The sequence below is a fragment of the Oncorhynchus tshawytscha genome, unplaced genomic scaffold (genome assembly GCF_018296145.1).
Source record: "Oncorhynchus tshawytscha isolate Ot180627B unplaced genomic scaffold, Otsh_v2.0 Un_contig_4855_pilon_pilon, whole genome shotgun sequence".
In the NCBI taxonomy this organism is placed as follows: domain Eukaryota; kingdom Metazoa; phylum Chordata; class Actinopteri; order Salmoniformes; family Salmonidae; genus Oncorhynchus; species Oncorhynchus tshawytscha.
In genome coordinates, this window is record NW_024609422.1 from 95,045 (window position 1) to 112,500 (window position 17,456).

At 46.9% G+C, this 17,456-nt stretch overlaps 1 pseudogene; it reads left to right on the plus strand.

Moving 5' to 3' along the window:
- Nucleotides 1-2,812: 2,812 nt before the first annotated feature.
- LOC121844761 overlaps nucleotides 2,813-17,456 on the plus strand; it is a 21,198-nt pseudogene continuing 6,554 nt past the window's right edge.

Sequence of the window (17,456 nt, forward strand, 5' to 3'; positions counted from 1 at the left end):
TACATCACTCTACCTACTGTAGGCCCTGTTTCAGTCTACATCACTCTACCTACTGTAGGCCCTGTTTCAGTCTACATCACTCTACCTACTGTAGGCCCTGTTTCAGTCTACATCACTCTACCTACTGTAGGCCCTGTTTCAGTCTACATCACTCCACTACTGTAGGCCCTGTTTCAGTCTACATCACTCTACCTACTGTAGGCCCTGTTTCAGTCTACATCACTCCACCTACTGTAGGCCCTGTTTCAGTCTACATCACTCCACCTACTGTAGGCCCTGTTTCAGTCTACATCACTCCACTACTGTAGGCCCTGTTTCAGTCTACATCACTCCACTACTGTAGGCCCTGTTTCAGTCTACATCACTCTACCTACTGTAGGCCCTGTTTCAGTCTACATCACTCCACCTACTGCAGGCCCTGTTTCAGTCTACATCACTCCACCTACTGCAGGCCCTGTTTCAGTCTACATCACTCCACCTACTGCAGGCCCTGTTTCAGTCTACATCACTCTACCTACTGTAGGCCCTGTTTCAGTCTACATCACTCCACCTACTGTAGGCCCTGTTTCAGTATACATCACTCCACCTACTGTAGGCCCTGTTTCAGTCTACATTACTCTACCTACTGTAGGCCCTGTTTCAGTCTACATCACTCTACCTACTGTAGGCCCTGTTTCAGTCTACATCACTCTACCTACTGTAGGCCCTGTTTCAGTCTACATCACTCTACCTACTGTAGGCCCTGTTTCAGTCTACATCACTCTACCTACTCATGGCCCTGTTTCAGTCTACATCACTCTACCTACTGTAGGCCCTGTTTCAGTCTACATCACTCTACCTACTGTAGGCCCTGTTTCAGTCTACATCACTCCACCTACTGTAGGCCCTGTTTCAGTCTACATCACTCTACCTACTGTAGGCCCTGTTTCAGTCTACATCACTCTACCTACTGTAGGCCCTGTTTCAGTCTACATCACTCTACCTACTGTAGGCCCTGTTTCAGTCTACATCACTCTACCTACTGTAGGCCCTGTTTCAGTCTACATCACTCTACCTACTGTAGGCCCTGTTTCAGTCTACATCACTCTACCTACTGTAGGCCCTGTTTCAGTCTACATCACTCCACCTACTGTAGGCCCTGTTTCAGTCTACATCACTCCACCTACTGTAGGCCCTGTTTCAGTCTACATCACTCTACCTACTGTAGGCCCTGTTTCAGTCTACATCACTCTACCTACTGTAGGCCCTGTTTCAGTCTACATCACTCTACCTACTGTAGGCCCTGTTTCAGTCTACATCACTCCACCTACTGTAGGCCCTGTTTCAGTCTACATCACTCCACCTACTGTAGGCCCTGTTTCAGTCTACATCACTCCACCTACTGTAGGCCCTGTTTCAGTCTACATCACTACCTACTGTAGGCCCTGTTTCAGTCTACATCACTCTACCTACTGTAGGCCCTGTTTCAGTCTACATCACTCTACCTACTGTAGGCCCTGTTTCAGTCTACATCACTCTACCTACTGTAGGCCCTGTTTCAGTCTACATCACTCTACCTACTGTAGGCCCTGTTTCAGTCTACATCACTCCACCTACTGTAGGCCCTGTTTCAGTCTACATCACTCTACCTACTGCAGGCCCTGTTTCAGTCTACATCACTCTACCTACTGTAGGCCCTGTTTCAGTCTACATCACTCTACCTACTGTAGGCCCTGTTTCAGTCTACATCACTCTACCTACTGTAGGCCCTGTTTCAGTCTACATCACTCTACCTACTGTTTCAGTTGTTTGTTTAAATCTTTTTAGTCGCCTCAAAGTCATGAAGATGGACAGGACATGTTAGAGAGAAGGAATAAAGAACCGAATGAAAGAAAGATGTAAGACAAGAAGAATGAAAGAAAAGAGAACTGTAACAGTTGTCTTAATTCTCCACTAGATGGCGCACGGCTCAGTTATAATCTTTGTCCAAATCTCTGGCAGTCCGTTTGTGTGCCTGACACACAGTGCCCGTACAGGTTTGTGTGCGGGAGGGAGGTTTGCCATGGCGGGGCAGCCTCCAGTGTCCACATCGAGTTCTCGGGTGGGGGGGGGTGGGGGGAGAGAGATTCATCATGATCCGTCTGTTACAGTGTCCAGGTATGTGAACCAGTCGCTCTGTCCGTCTTCGATGTGCTCTCCTCTACTCCTCATTACGCAACGCAGACAGTAGTCCTATTTGTTTCTATAACATTGTATTACTTTTTTATTTTGAAGTATAAAGATTATAATACATAGAATACATTTGTGGAGTCTTTAAGAACAGAATATTCAAGTGATAAAAAATGATTTAGCGCGAAGAGACTCTATCACAAGCTTGTTGAAGAGACAACTGTCTAACTATCCAAAGGAGTGCCTGTAATCCTCCCCAACTCCGTTCCAGCATTTACCGAGAATCTCTTTCTGTCAGGCTTTTCGTTTCCCTCTCTTTTTATTACCGCATTCTCGGGATGCGGGTGTTCCTGTTCGCTGCGACGGTATTTTTCACGCACAAGCTCACCGGGTCCGTAGCCGGCCCCGAGTCCAGCTCCAAAAAGTGTTCCTCCCAGTGCGTCGTGAGCGCGTGTCCTAGTCCGAACTGCCCCAGCGGGTATGTCCCAGACCGGTGCAACTGTTGCCTGGTGTGTTCCCGGGGCGAGGATGAACTCTGTGGCCGGAAAAACGACCGGCCGTGTGGGGACGGCTTAGAGTGTAGGTCCCCTAACGCTCCTAACGCTCCTAACAAAGGCCCGTCGGGAAGCGGAGCTCCAAACGGAGGCTGTGTCAGTGTAAGATGGGGTATAAGGTGTGTGGTAGCGACGGAAAGACGTGCGGGAACGTGTGTCGGATGAAGGCTGCCAGCCGGAAAGCTCTTCAGAAGGAAAGGGAAGCCATCACCCAAGCACACAAGGGACCCTGTCCATCAGGTAAGTCCTATCCGTTAGCCTATAGTCTAGCTCTCACCCAGGGCGTTACGTGCGGCCTGAGTTGCGTTTTATTTTTGAGTACCATGGCAGCTCTAAGCTGTATTTGAAGAAGGCCCTGTCCATATGTAAAGCTCTGGGCCAGAGCTAGCATATACCGTGCATTGTTAAGGTCCTCAGACACCTTGACTTTTTACACATTTTGTTACATTACAGCCTTATTCTAAAATTGATTAAACTCTACACACAATACCATATAATGACAAAGCAAAAACTGTTTTAAAAAAAACATTTTTGCAAACTAATAAACTCGGCAAAAAAAAACAAGTTTATTTTCAGCAAACTTAACATGTGTAAAAATGTGTATGAACATAACAAGATTCAACAAGGTTGGAAGGAGCGTCGCTGTGCAGCTATTTTCAGGTCTCTCCAGAGATGTTCCATCAGGCTCTGTCAGGTTGGATGGGGAGCGTCTCTGTGCAGCTATTTTCAGGTCTCTCCAGAGATGTTCCATCAGGCTCTGTCAGGTTGGATGGGGAGCGTCTCTGTGCAGCTATTTTCAGATCTCTCCAGAGATGTTCCATCAGGCTCTGTCAGGTTGGATGGGGAGCGTCTCTGTGCAGCTATTTTCAAATCTCTCCAGAGATGTTCCATCAGGCTCTGGCTGATGTCAAGGACATTCAGAGACTTGTCCCGAAGCCACTCCTGTGTTGACTTGTCTGTGTGCTTAGAATCGTTGTCCTGTTGGAAGGGGAACCTTTGCCCCAGTCTGAGGTCCTGACCACTCTGGAGCCGGTTTTCATCAAGGATCTCTCTGTACTTTGCTCTGTTCATCTTTCCCTTGATCCTGATTAGTCTCCCAGTCCCTTTCGCTGAAAAACACCCCTAAATCATGATGCTGCCATCACATGCTTCACTGTAGGGATGGTGCCAGGTGTCCTCCAGACGTGACTCTTTGTTTCATCAGACCAGAAAATCTTGTTTCTCATGGTCTGAGAGTCTTTTAGGTGCCTTTTGGCAAACTCCAAGTGGGCTGTCATGTGCCTTTTACTGAGGAGTGGCTTCTGTCTGGCCACTTTACCATAAATGCCTGATTGGTGGAGTGCCTCAGAGATGGTTGTCCTTCTGGAAGGTTCTCCCATCTCCACAGAGGAACTCTGGATCTCTGTCAGTGTGACCATCGGGTTCTTGGTCACCTCCTGGCCAAGGCCCTTCTCCCCGATTGCTCAGTTTGGTGTCTTGGTGTTTGAGTCTTAGTGGGTCAAAACTTCTTCCAATAAGTTATAACAATAAATTGGCCTAAAGTTAAAGAACTAATACAATAAACTAGTCTACAGTTATAGGACTATAACAATAAACTAGTCTACAGTTATAGGACTATAACAATAAAGCTAGTCTACAGTTATAGGACTATAACAATAAACTAGTCTACAGTTAGACTATAACAATAAACTAGTCTACGGTTATAGGACTATAACAATAAACTAGTCCAAATCAAATCAAATCAAATTTTATTTGTCACATACACATGGTTAGCAGATGTTAATGCGAGTGTAGCGAAATGCTTGTGCTTCTAGTTCCGACAATGCAGTAATAACGAGCAAGTAATCTAACTAACAATTCAAAAAAAAAAACTACTGTCTTATACACAGTGTAAGGGGATAAAGAATATGTACATAAGGATATATGAATGAGTGATGGTACAGAGCAGCATAGGCAAGATACAGTAGATGATATCAGTACAGTATATACATATGAGATAAGTATGTAAACCAAGTGGCATAGTTAAAGTGGCTAGTGATACATGTATTACATAAGGATGCAGTCGATGATATAGAGTACAGTATCAACGTATGCATATGAGATGAACAATGTAGGGTAAGTAACATTATATAAGGTAGCATTGTTTAAAGTGGCTAGTGATATATTTACATAATTTCCCATCAATTCCATGATTAAAGTGGCTGGAGTAGAGTCAGTGTCATTGACAGTGTGTTGGCAGTAGCCACTCAATGTTAGTGGTGGCTGTTTAACAATCTGATGGCCTTGAGGTTATAGGACTATAACAATAAACTAGTCTACAGTTATAGGACTATAACAATAATCTAGTCTACAGTTAGACTGTAACAATAAACTAGTCTACAGTTAAAGGACTATAACAATAAACTAGTCTACAGTTAGACTGTAACAATAAACTAGTCTACAGTTAAGGACTATAACAATAAACTAGTCTACAGTTATAGGACTATAACAATAAACTAGTCTACAGTTATAGGACTATAACAATAAACTAGTATACAGTTATAGGACTATAACACTAAACTAGTCTACGGTTATAGGACTATAACAATAAACTAGTCTACAGTTAAAGGACTATAACAATAAACTAGTATACAGTTATAGGACTATAACAATAAACTAGTCTACAGTTATAGGACTATAACAATAAACTAGTCTACAGTTATAGGACTATAACAATAAACTAGTCTATAGTTAAAGGACTATAACAATAAACTAGTCTACAGTTATAGGACTATAACAATAAACTAGTCTACAGTTATAGGACTATAACAATAAACTAGTCTACAGTTAAAGGACTATAACAATAAACTAGTATACAGTTATAGGACTATAACAATAAACTAGTCTACAGTTATAGGACTATAACAATAAACTAGTCTACAGTTTGGGACTATAACAATAAACTAGTCTATAGTTAAAGGACTATAACAATAAACTAGTCTACAGTTATAGGACTATAACAATAAACTAGTCTACAGTTATAGGACTATAACAATAAACTAGTCTACAGTTATAGGACTATAACACTAAACTAGTCTACAGTTAGACTATAACAATAAACAGTCTACAGTTATAGGACTATAACACTAAACTAGTCTACAGTTATAGGACTATAACACTAAAACTAGTCTACAGTTAGACTATAACAATAAACTAGTCTACAGTTATAGGACTATAACAATAAACTAGTCTACAGTTAGACTATAACAATAAACTAGTCTACAGTTATAGGACTATAACAATAAACTAGTCTACAGTTAAAGGACTATAACAATAAATTAGGCTTATTGTTTTTGACCTATAAAAACCCAATCTTCCCATGTCATTTATTTCTCCTTTGGATTCTGGCCCAATCAGAACTGTTGTTTCTTAGGCTATACTTGATTAGCCTATCACAGCCCTACAGTCATTAACAGGGCTGAGTTTGAATGTTCAACATTGGTTTTCTGAAGTTGTAGGCTATTTGCTTATGAGATTGCCTTTTATTCCCTAATTCGAGATGATTTATCTGAGCATGTGGTAATATTCCGTATTCCACCATGGAATGTAGAAGTAAGGTTCTAATGAGGAGGGCTGTGAATAATGGGTTCTAACGGTTCTGCTGAGCCACTTCTTCTGGTTTCTGTTAGTAGAGAAATGCCAGGGCAGTGATTCACCTTTCACTCTTTTACTTTGTATGTAGAGTTACTATAACAACAATATTCACTCTCTACTCCTCCTCTTCTCTCCTCCTCTCCTCTCCTACTGTTCCTCCTCTTCTCTTCTTCCTCCTCTCCTCTCCTACTGTTCCTCCTCCTCTTCTCTCCTTCCTCCACTTCTCTCCTACTGTTCCTCTTCCTCCTCATCCACCTCTTCTCTTCTTTCTCCTCTTCTCTCCTACTGTTCCTCCTCCTCTTCTCTTCTTCCTCCTCTTCTCTCCTACTGTTCCTCCTCCTCCTCCTCCTCCTCCTCTTCTCTTCTTCCTCCTCTTCTCTCCTTCCTCCTCTTCTCTCCCTCCTCTTCTCTCCTACTGTTCCTCCTCTTCTCTTCTTCCTCCTCTTCTCTCCTACTGTTCCTCCTCCTCCTCCTCCTCATCCACCCCTTCTCTTCTTCCTCCTCTTCTCTCCTACTGTTCATCCTCTTCTCTTCCTCCTCCTCCTTCTCTTCTCTCCTACTGTTCCTCCTCCTCCTTCTCTTCTCTCCTACTGTTCCTCCTCTTCTCTTCTTCCTCCTCTCCTCTCCTACTGTTTCCTCCTCTTCTCTTCTTCCTCCTCTCCTCTCCTACTGTTCCTCCTCCTCTTCTCTCCTTCCTCCACTTCTCTCCTACTGTTCCTCTTCCTCCTCATCCACCTCTTCTCTTCTTTCTCCTCTTCTCTCCTACTGTTCCTCCTCCTCTTCTCTTCTTCCTCCTCTTCTCTCCTACTGTTCCTCCTCCTCCTCCTCCTCCTCCTCTTCTCTTCTTCCTCCTCTTCTCTCCTTCCTCCTCTTCTCTCCCTCCTCTTCTCTCCTACTGTTCCTCCTCTTCTCTTCCTCCTCTTCTCTCCTACTGTTCCTCCTCCTCCTCCTCCTCATCCACCCCTTCTCTTCTTCCTCCTCTTCTCTCCTACTGTTCATCCTCTTCTCTTCCTCCTCCTCCTTCTCTTCTCTCCTACTGTTCCTCCTCCTCCTTCTCTTCTCTCCTACTGTTCCTCCTCTTCTCTTCTTCCTCCTCTCCTCTCCTACTGTTCCTCCTCTTCTCTTCTTCCTCCTCTCCTCTCCTACTGTTCCTCCTCCTCTTCTCTCCTTCCTCCACTTCTCTCCTACTGTTCCTCTTCCTCCTCATCCACCTCTTCTCTTCTTTCTCCTCTTCTCTCCTACTGTTCCTCCTCCTCTTCTCTTCTTCCTCCTCTTCTCTCCTACTGTTCCTCCTCCTCCTCCTCCTCCTCCTCTTCTCTTCTTCCTCCTCTTCTCTCCTTCCTCCTCTTCTCTCCCTCCTCTTCTCTCCTACTGTTCCTCCTCTTCTCTTCTTCCTCCTCTTCTCTCCTACTGTTCCTCCTCCTCCTCCTCCTCATCCACCCCTTCTCTTCTTCCTCCTCTTCTCTCCTACTGTTCATCCTCTTCTCTTCCTCCTCCTCCTTCTCTTCTCTCCTACTGTTCCTCCTCCTCCTTCTCTTCTCTCCTACTGTTCCTCCTCCTTCTCTTCTCTCCTACTGTTCCTCCTCCTCCTTCTCTTCTCTCCTACTGTTTCCTCCTCCTTCTCTTCTCTCCTACTGTTCCTCCTCCTCCTTCTCTTCTCTCCTACTGTTTCCTCCTCCTCCTTCTCTTCTCTCCTACTGTTCCTCCTCCTTCTCTTCTCTCCTACTGTTCCTCCTCCTTCTCTTCTCTCCTACTGTTCCTCCTCCCTCCTCCTCTTCTCTCCTACTGTTCCTCCTCCTCCTTCTCTTCTCTCCTACTGTTCCTCCTCCTCCTTCTCTTCTCTCCTACTGTTCCTCCTCCTCCTTCTCTTCTCTCCTACTGTTCATCCTCTTCTCTTCTTCCTCCTCTTCTCTCCTACTGTTCCTCCTCCTCCTCCTCTTCTCTCCTACTGTTCCTCCTCCTCCTCCTCTTCTCTCCTACTGTTCCTCCTCCTCCTTCTCTTCTCTCCTACTGTTCCTCCTCCTCCTTCTCTTCTCTCCTACTGTTCCTCCTCCTCCTTCTCCTTTTCTCCTCTTCTCTCCTCCTCTTCTCTCCTCTTCCTCCTCCTCTGCTCTCATACTGTTCCTCCTTTTCCTCCTCCTCCTCTTTCTCCTCTTCTCTCCTCTTCCTCCTCCTTCTCCTCCTCTTATCTCCTACTGTTCCTCCTCCTCCCCCACCTCTTCTCTCCTCCTCTTCCTCATTCTCCTCTTCTCTCCTCCTCCTCTTCCTCCTCCTCGTCATCTTCTCTCCTCCTCCTCCTCCTCTTCTCTCATCCTCTTCCTCCTCCTCTTCTCTCCTACTGTTCCTCCTCCCTCCCCACCTCCTCTTCCTCCTCCCCCTCCTCAGTCCTTCCCTTCCTCCTCCATTCCGATCCCACCATTCTAAATCTAACTCTAGCATTCCATTTTGAAACATTCTATTTCAAACATTCCACACCATACTCAAACATTCCACACCATACTCAAACATTCCACACCATACTCAAACATTCCACACCATACTCAAACATTCCACACCATACTCAAACATTCCATTTTAACATCTAACTATATTCCATTCTAAACACTGTTACTACAAGGTTGTGCTAGTTGTGAGTGTGACTGAGTGTTGTAGAGTGTAGAGGTGGTGTTTCTGTGTTAACAGGATGGGTTCTTGTTGCCAGTATAGGTCCTGCTCCTGGCCATCCCAACAGCCCCAGATACAAGTTCAACTTCATAGCTGACGTGGTGGAAAAGATGGCTCCTGCTGTGGTTCACATAGAGCTCTTCCTCAGGTCACTGCCTGTGTGTGTGTGTGTTTGTCACACACACACACACACACACACACACACACACACACACACACACACACTGTTATCCTCCTCCTATGGGAACAGCTGAATATCCGTTTTAGGTTCTAGATAGCACCTTTTGTCTGTGTGTGTGTGTGTGTTTGTCATACACACACACACACACACACACACACACACACACACACACACACACACACACACACACACAGACACACACAGTCATTGTGTGTGTCTGTGTTTGTCACACACACACACACACTGTTATCCTCCTCCTATGGGAACAGCTGAATATCCGATTTAGGTTCTAGATAGCACCTTTTTTTCTAAGTATATAGGTGTGTGAAATGAACACATCCTGAATGTAAATTCAGCTTCTCTCTTTCCTTTCCTCTCTCCTTCCTCTTTCCTCTCTCCTCTCCTCTCCTCTCTCCTTTCCTCTATCCTCTCTCCTTTCCTCTCTCCTTCCTCTTTCCTCTCTCCTCTCCTCTCCTCTCTCCTTTCCTCTATCCTCTCTCCTTTCCTTTCCTCTCTCCTTCCTCTTTCCTCTCCTCTCCTCTCCTCTCTCCTTTCCTCTATCCTCTCTCCTTTCCTTTCCTCTCTCCTTCCTCTTTCCTCTCCTCTCCTCTCCTCTCTCCTTTCCTCTATCCTCTCTCCTTTCCTTTCCTCTCTCCTCTCTCTCCTCTCTCCTTTCCTTTCCTCTCCTCGCTCCTCTCTCCTTTCCTCTCTCCTCTTTCCTTTCCTCTCTCCTCTTTCCTTTCCTCTCTCCTCTCTCCTTTCCTCTCTCCTCTCTCCTTTCCTCTCTCCTCTCTCCTTTCCTCTCTCCTCTCTCCTTTCTTTTTCCTCTCTCCTCTCTCCTTTCCTCTCTCCTCTCTCCTTTCCTCTCTCTCTCTCCTCTCTCCTTTCCTCTCTCCTCTCTCCTCTCTCCTTTCCTCTCTCCTCTCTCCTCTCTCCTTTCCTCTCTCCTCTCTCCTTTCCTCTCTCCTCTCTCCTTTCCTCTCTCCTCTCTCCTTTCTTTTTCCTCTCTCCTCTCTCCTTTCCTCTCTCCTCTCTCCTTTCTTTTTCCTCTCTCCTCTCTCCTTTCCTCTCTCCTCTCTCCTTTCCTCTCTCCTTTCTTTTTCCTCTCTCCTCTCTCCTTTCCTCTCTCCTCTCTCCTCTCTCCTTTCCTCTCTCCTCTCTCTCCTCTCTCCTTTCCTCTCTCCTCTCTCCTTTCCTCTCCTCCTCCTCCTCCTCCTCTCCTCTATCCTCTCTCCTTTCCTCTCCTCTCTCCTCTCTCCTTTCCTCTCCTCCTCCTCCTCCTCCTCTCCTCTATCCTCTCTCCTCTCTCCTTTCCTCTCTCCTCTCTCAGACATCCTCTATTTGGTCGTCATGTCCCTCTGTCTAGTGGTTCTGGGTTCATCATCAGCCACTCCGGACTCATCGTAACCAACGCTCACGTGGTAACCGCTGCTGCCACGGTGCCGGGCCGACCGCAGCTCAGCGTGCAGCTCCATGACGCGGGAGCGTACGAGGCCACGGTCGGGGCGTCGACAGGAAGTCCGATGTCGCCACCATCAAAGTCAACCCTCAGGTAGGGTAGCTTTACCCTTAATTTAACAGGTTAGGTGGCCAGATGGGAGTGTGAGAGAGATTGAGGGTGAGAGATTGAGGGTGAGAGAGAGAGATTGAGGGTGAGAGAGAGAGATTGAGGGTGAGAGAGAGAGATTGAGTGAGGTGAGAGAGGAGAGAGGAGGGTGAGAGAGATGAGAGGGTGAGCGACAAAGAGGAAGTAGACAGGAAATCCGTTTTTATTGATATCGCCAACATCAAAACCAACAATCAACTGACATACATCTCAGTGTCCCAATGACTCAAAGCTTTCACACCACAGTTTGGTTTTAAATCCGTTTTGGAATACTGACTATCCGTCACAGCAAGTTACAAAATGACCAAATCAGGGATCAGATTTTTGTGTGATTTTGCTCAGACAGCGGTCATTTGCTGACATGGCTACGCTAGTTGTCATAGTAACGACATAGTAGCAGTCAACTAGTTAGCTACAGGGTCAACTAGTTAGCTACAGCAGTCAACTAGTTAGCTCACAGCCAGGGTCATTTGACGCTAGTTCAGATTTGCTCAGACCTCACATGTTCAGATTTGTCAAACTGCAAAGCAGCAGGGAAGATGTGTCACAAAATAACAGTCTAAAAAAACACTTGGGTAAATAAATCACATTCAGATCAGACCGTTCATTTGACCACGAGTCACATCGCCAGGGTTCAGATTTGACCGTTCAGACACGAGTCACAGTCACATCGCCAGGGATCAGATTTGACCGTTCAGACACGAGTCACATCGCCAGGGATCAGATTTGACCGTTCAGACACGAGTCACATCGCCAGGGATCAGATTTGACCGCTCAGACACGAGTCACATCGCCAGGGATCAGATTTGACCGTTCAGACCACGAGTCACATCGCCAGGGATCAGTTGACCGCTCAGACACGGAGTCACATCGCCAGGGATCAGATTTGACCGTTCAGACACGAGTCACATCGCCAGGGATCAGATTTGACCGCTCAGACACGAGTCACATCGCCAGGGATCAGATTTGACCGTTCAGACACGAGTCACATCGCCAGGGATCAGATTTGACCGTTCAGACACGAAGTCACATCGCCAGGGATCAGATTTGACCGCATCAGACAGATTTGAGTCACATCGCCAGGGATCAGATTTGACCGTTCAGACACGAGTCACATCGCCAGGGATCAGATTTGACCGACACGAGTCACATCGCCAGGGATCAGATTTGACCGTTCAGACACGAGTCACATCGCCAGGGATCAGATTTGACCGTTCAGACACGAGTCACATCGCCAGGGATCAGATTTGACCGCTCAGACACGAGTCACATCGCCAGGGATCAGATTTGAGAATCCAGGTCACATCGCCAGGGATCAGATCAGACCGAGTCAAAAATGGCAGATTTGAGTCAGACAGTCACTGCCAATGTCAACGTGGCTTGATGGTCAGATTTGACGCTGGGTATTATGTCTCTCTGCTTGGTATTACTATAATGAGGTATAAGAACTACAGTACCCATCGCCAGAGATAGAGACCTGATATCTCTAGGAACTACAGTACCCATCAACCCAGAGATAGAGACCTGATGTCTCTAGTACCCATCAACCCAGAGATAGAGACCTGATGTCTCTAGGAACTACAGTACCCATCAACCCAGAGATAGAGACCTGATGTCTATAGGAACTACAGTACCCATCACCCAGAGATAGAGACCTGATGTCTCTAGGAACTACAGTACCCATCAACCCAGAGATGGAGACCTGATGTCTCTAGTACCCATCAACCCAGAGATGGAGACCTGATATCTCTAGGAACTACAGTACCCATCAACCCAGAGATGGAGACCGGATGTCTCTAGTACCCATCAACCCAGAGATAGAGACCTGATGTCTCTAGGAACTACAGTACCCATTAACCCAGAGATAGAGGCCTGATGTCTCTAGGAACTACAGTACCCATCAACCCAGAGATCGAGACCTGATGTCTCTAGGAACTACAGTACCCATCAACCCAGAGATATAGACCTGATGTCTCTAGGAACTACAGTACCCATCAACCCAGAGATATAGACCTGATGTCTCTAGGAACTACAGTACCCATCAACCCAGAGATCGAGACCTGATATCTCTAGGAACTACAGTACCCATCAACCCAGAGATAGAGACCTGATGTCTCTAGGAACTACAGTACCCATCACCCAGAGATAGAGACCTGATGTCTCTAGGAACTACAGTACCCATTAACCCAGAGATAGAGGCCTGATGTCTCTAGTACCCATCAACCCAAAGATATAGACCTGATATCTCTAGGAACTACAGTACCCATCACCCAGAGATAGAGACCTGATGTCTCTAGGAACTACAGTACCCATCAACCCAGAGATAGAGCCCTGATGTCTCTAGGAACTACAGTACCCATCAACCCAGAGATAGAACCCTGATGTCTCTAGGAACTACAGTACCCATCAACCCAGAGATAGAGACCTGATGATGTCATCAAAGCTCTGACAGAATCTTCTCCAAAACAAGCAATACTTCTTGTGTACATAACCTCTCTCTGGGTTGAAGAGAGGGTGAGTGAGAGGGTGAGTGAGAGGGTGAGTGAGAGGGTGAGAGAGAGGGTGAGTGAGAGGGTGAGTGAGAGGGTGAGTGAGAGGGTGAGTGAGGGTGAGAGAGAGATAACGTGAGAGAGAGAGAGAGAGAGAGGGTGAGAGAGAGAGAGAGACAGAGAGTGAGAGAGAGGGTGAGAGTGAGACAGGGTTAGAGAGAGAGAGGGTGTGTGAGAGATGGAGGTATGATGTGTGTTCTCGCACCTCTCTGAAATACTTTCATGAGCAATGCCTTTCATTCTCTCTCTCTCTCGCTCTCTCTGAGTGTAGAAGAAGCTTCCTGTTCTGTCTCTGGGTCGGTCATCTGATCTGAGACCAGGGGAGTTTGTGGTTGCCATCGGCAGCCCCTTCGCCCTCCAGAACACCGTTACCACGGGGATTGGTGAGTTGCTACGGCTTCAGTCAATTCAAAAGTTATATGAAATGTCAAAGAACACGTGGTGTTGTTGATAGAGAGCTGTGTGTGTGTGTTTGTGTGTGTATATGTGTATATGTGTGTAGTGAGCACGGCCCAGAGAGATGGGAAGGAGCTGGGCATCAGAGACTCAGACATAGACTACATTCAGACTGACGCTATCATCAATGTAAGACACACACACACACACACACACACACACACACACACACACACACACACACACACACACACACACACACACACACATCTATGAACATATCCAGTGTGCCCAATTATGATAATTTCTTTATAAAGCCATGATTAGATTCCAATCATAACCATGTTCTCTCTCTCATCCCTCCACCCCCCTCTCTCTCTCTCCCTCCCTCGCCTCTCTCTCTCTCTCTCTCCCTCCCTCTCTCTCCCTCTCTCTCTCCCTCCCTCTCTCTCTCTCCCTCCCTCTCTCTCCCTCCCTCCTCTCTCTCTCCCTCCCCTCCCCTCCCCTCTCTCTCTTTCTCTCCCCTCCCTCTCTCTCGCTCTCTCTCTCCCTCCCTCTCTCTCTCCCTCCCTCCCTCCCCTTTCTCTCTCTCTCCATCCCTCCCTCCCCTTTCTCTCTCTCTCCATCCCTCCCTCCCCTTTCTCTCTCCATCCCTCCCTCCCCTTTCTCTCTCTCTCCATCCCTCCCTCCCCTTTCTCTCTCTCTCCATCCCTCCCTCCCCTTTCTCTCTCTCCATCCCTCCCTCCCCTTTCTCTCTCTCTCCCTCCCCTTTCTCTCCATCCCTCCCTCCCCTTTCTCTCTCTCTCCTCTCTCTCCTCTCTCTCTCTCTCCCTCCCTCGCCTCTCTCTCTCTCTCTCCCTCCCTCTCTCTCCCTCCCCTCTCTCTCCCTCCCCTCTCTCTCTCCCTCCCTCTCTCTCTCTCCCTCCCCCTCTCTCTCTCCCTCCCCTCTCTCTCTCTCCCTCCCCCCTCCTCTCTCTCCCTCCTCTCTCTCTCCCTCCCTCCCCTCCCCTCTCTCTCCTCTCTCTCCCCTCCCCTCTCTCTCGCTCTCTCTCTCCCTCTCTCTCTCTCTCCCTCCCTCCCTCCCCTTTCTCTCTCTCTCCATCCCTCCCTCCCCTTTCTCTCTCTCTCCATCCCTCCCTCCCCTTTCTCTCTCTCTCCATCCCTCCCTCCCCTTTTCTCTCTCTCTCCATCCCTCCCTCCCCTTTCTCTCTCTCTCCATCCCTCCCTCCCTTTCTCTCTCTCTCTCCATCCCTCCCTCCCCTTTCTCTCCATCCCTCCCTCCCCTTTCTCTCTCTCTCCTCTCTCTCTCTCTCCTCTCTCTCTCCTCTCTCTCTCTCTCTCTCTCGCCCTCTCTCTCTCTCTCCCTCCCTCTCCCTCCCCTCTCTCTCTCTCCTCCCCTCCTCTCTCTCCCTCCCTCTCTCTCTCTCTCCCTCCCTCTCTCTCTCCCTCCCCTCTCTCTCTCTCCCTCCCCTCTCTCTCTCTCCTCCTCTCTCTCTCCCTCCCTCCCTCCCTCTCTCTCTCTCTCTCTCCCTCCCCTCTCTCTCCTCTCTCTCTCCCTCCCTCTCTCTCTCTCCCTCCCTCCCTCCCCTTTCTCTCTCTCTCCATCCCTCCCTCCCTTTCTCTCTCTCTCCATCCCTCCCTCCCCTTTCTCTCTCTCTCCATCCCTCCCTCCCCTTTCTCTCTCTCTCCATCCCTCCCTCCCCTTTCTCTCTCTCTCCATCCCTCCCTCCCCTTTCTCTCTCTCTCCATCCCTCCCTCCCCTTTCTCTCTCTCTCTCCATCCCTCCCTCCCCTTTCTCTCCATCCCTCCCTCCCCTTTCTCTCTCTCCTCTCTCCCTCTCTCTCCTCTCTCTCTCTCTCTCTCTCTCTCTCTCTCTCTCTCTCTCTCTCTCTCTCTCTCTCTCTCTCTCTCTCTCTCTCTCTCTCTCTCTCTCTCTCTCTCTCTCTCTCTCTCTCTCTCTCTCTCTCTGTGTTTCATCTCTTCTCGATGAGCAGTATGGTAACTCAGGAGGACCTCTGGTTAACTTGGTGAGTGTCATGTTATTACCACCTGAATCTATAGATCAATGACGGGCTGAATCTATAGATCAATGACGGGCTGAATCTATAGATCAATGACGGGCTGAATCTATAGGTCAATGAAGGGCTGAATCCATAGATCAATGAAGGGCTGAATCTATAGGTCAATGAAGGGCTGAATCTATAGGTCAATGAAGGGCTGAATCTATAGGTCAATGAAGGGCTGAATCTATAGGTCAATGATGGGCTGAATCTATAGGTCAATGAAGGGCTGAATCTATAGGTCAATGAAGGGCTGAATCTATAGGTCAATGAAGGGCTGAATCTATAGGTCAATGAAGGGCTGAATCTATAGGTCAATGAAGGGCTGAATCTATAGGTCAATGAGGGGCTGAATCTATAGGTCAATGACAGGCTGAATCTATAGTTCAATGAAGGGCTGAATCTAATGAAGGGTTGAATCTATAGGTCAATGAGGGGCTGAATCTATAGATCAATGAAGGGCTGAATCTATTGGTCAATGAGGGGCTGAATCTATAGGTCAATGAGGGGCTGAATCTAATGAAGGGCTGAATCTATAGATCAATGAGGGGCTGAATCCAATGAGGGCTGAATCTATAGATCAATGAGGGGCTGAATCTATAGGTCAATGAAGGGCTGAATCTATAGGTCAATGAGGGGCTGAATCTATAGGTCAATGACAGACTGAATCTATAGTTCAATGAAGGGCTGAATCCAATGAGGGGCTGAATCTATAGATCAATGAGGGGCTGAATCTATAGATCAATGAAGGGCTGAATCTATTGGTCAATGAGGGGCTGAATCTATAGGTCAATGAGGGCTGAATCTATAGGTCAATGAAGGGCTGAATCTATAGGTCAATGAAGGGCTGAATCTATAGGTCAATGAAGGGCTGAATCTATAGGTCAATGAAGGGCTGAATCTATAGGTCAATGAAGGGCTGAATCTATAGGTCAATGAAGGGCTGAATCTATAGGTCAATGAAGGGCTGAATCTATAGGTCAATGAAGGGCTGAATCTATAGGTCAATGAAGGGCTGAATCGATAGATCAATGAGGGGCTGAATCTATAGGTCAATGACAGGCTGAATCTATAGTTCAATGAAGGGCTGAATCTAATGAAGGGTTGAATCTATAGGTCAATGAGGGGCTGAATCTATAGATCAATGAAGGGCTGAATCTATTGGTCAATGAGGGGCTGAATCTATAGGTCAATGAGGGGCTGAATCTAATGAAGGGCTGAATCTATAGATCAATGAGGGGGTCAATGAGGGGCTGAATCTATAGATCAATGAATGGCTGAATCTATAGGTCAATGAGGGGCTGAATCTATAGGTCAATGAGGGCTGAATCAATGAGAATCTATAGGTCAATGAAGGGCTGAATCTATAGGTCAATGAAGGGCTGAATCTATAGGTCAATGAGGGCTGAATCTATAGGTCAATGACAGACTGAATCTATAGTTCAATGAAGGGCTGAATCAATGAGGGGCTGAATCTATAGATCAATGAAGGGCTGAATCTATTGGTCAATGAAGGGCTGAATTTATAGATCAATGAATGGCTGAATCTATAGGTCAATGAGGGGCTGAATTTATAGATCAATGAATGGCTGAATCTATAGGTCAATGAAGGGCTGAATCTATAGATCCTTGAGGGCTGAATCTATAGATCAATGAAGGGTTGAA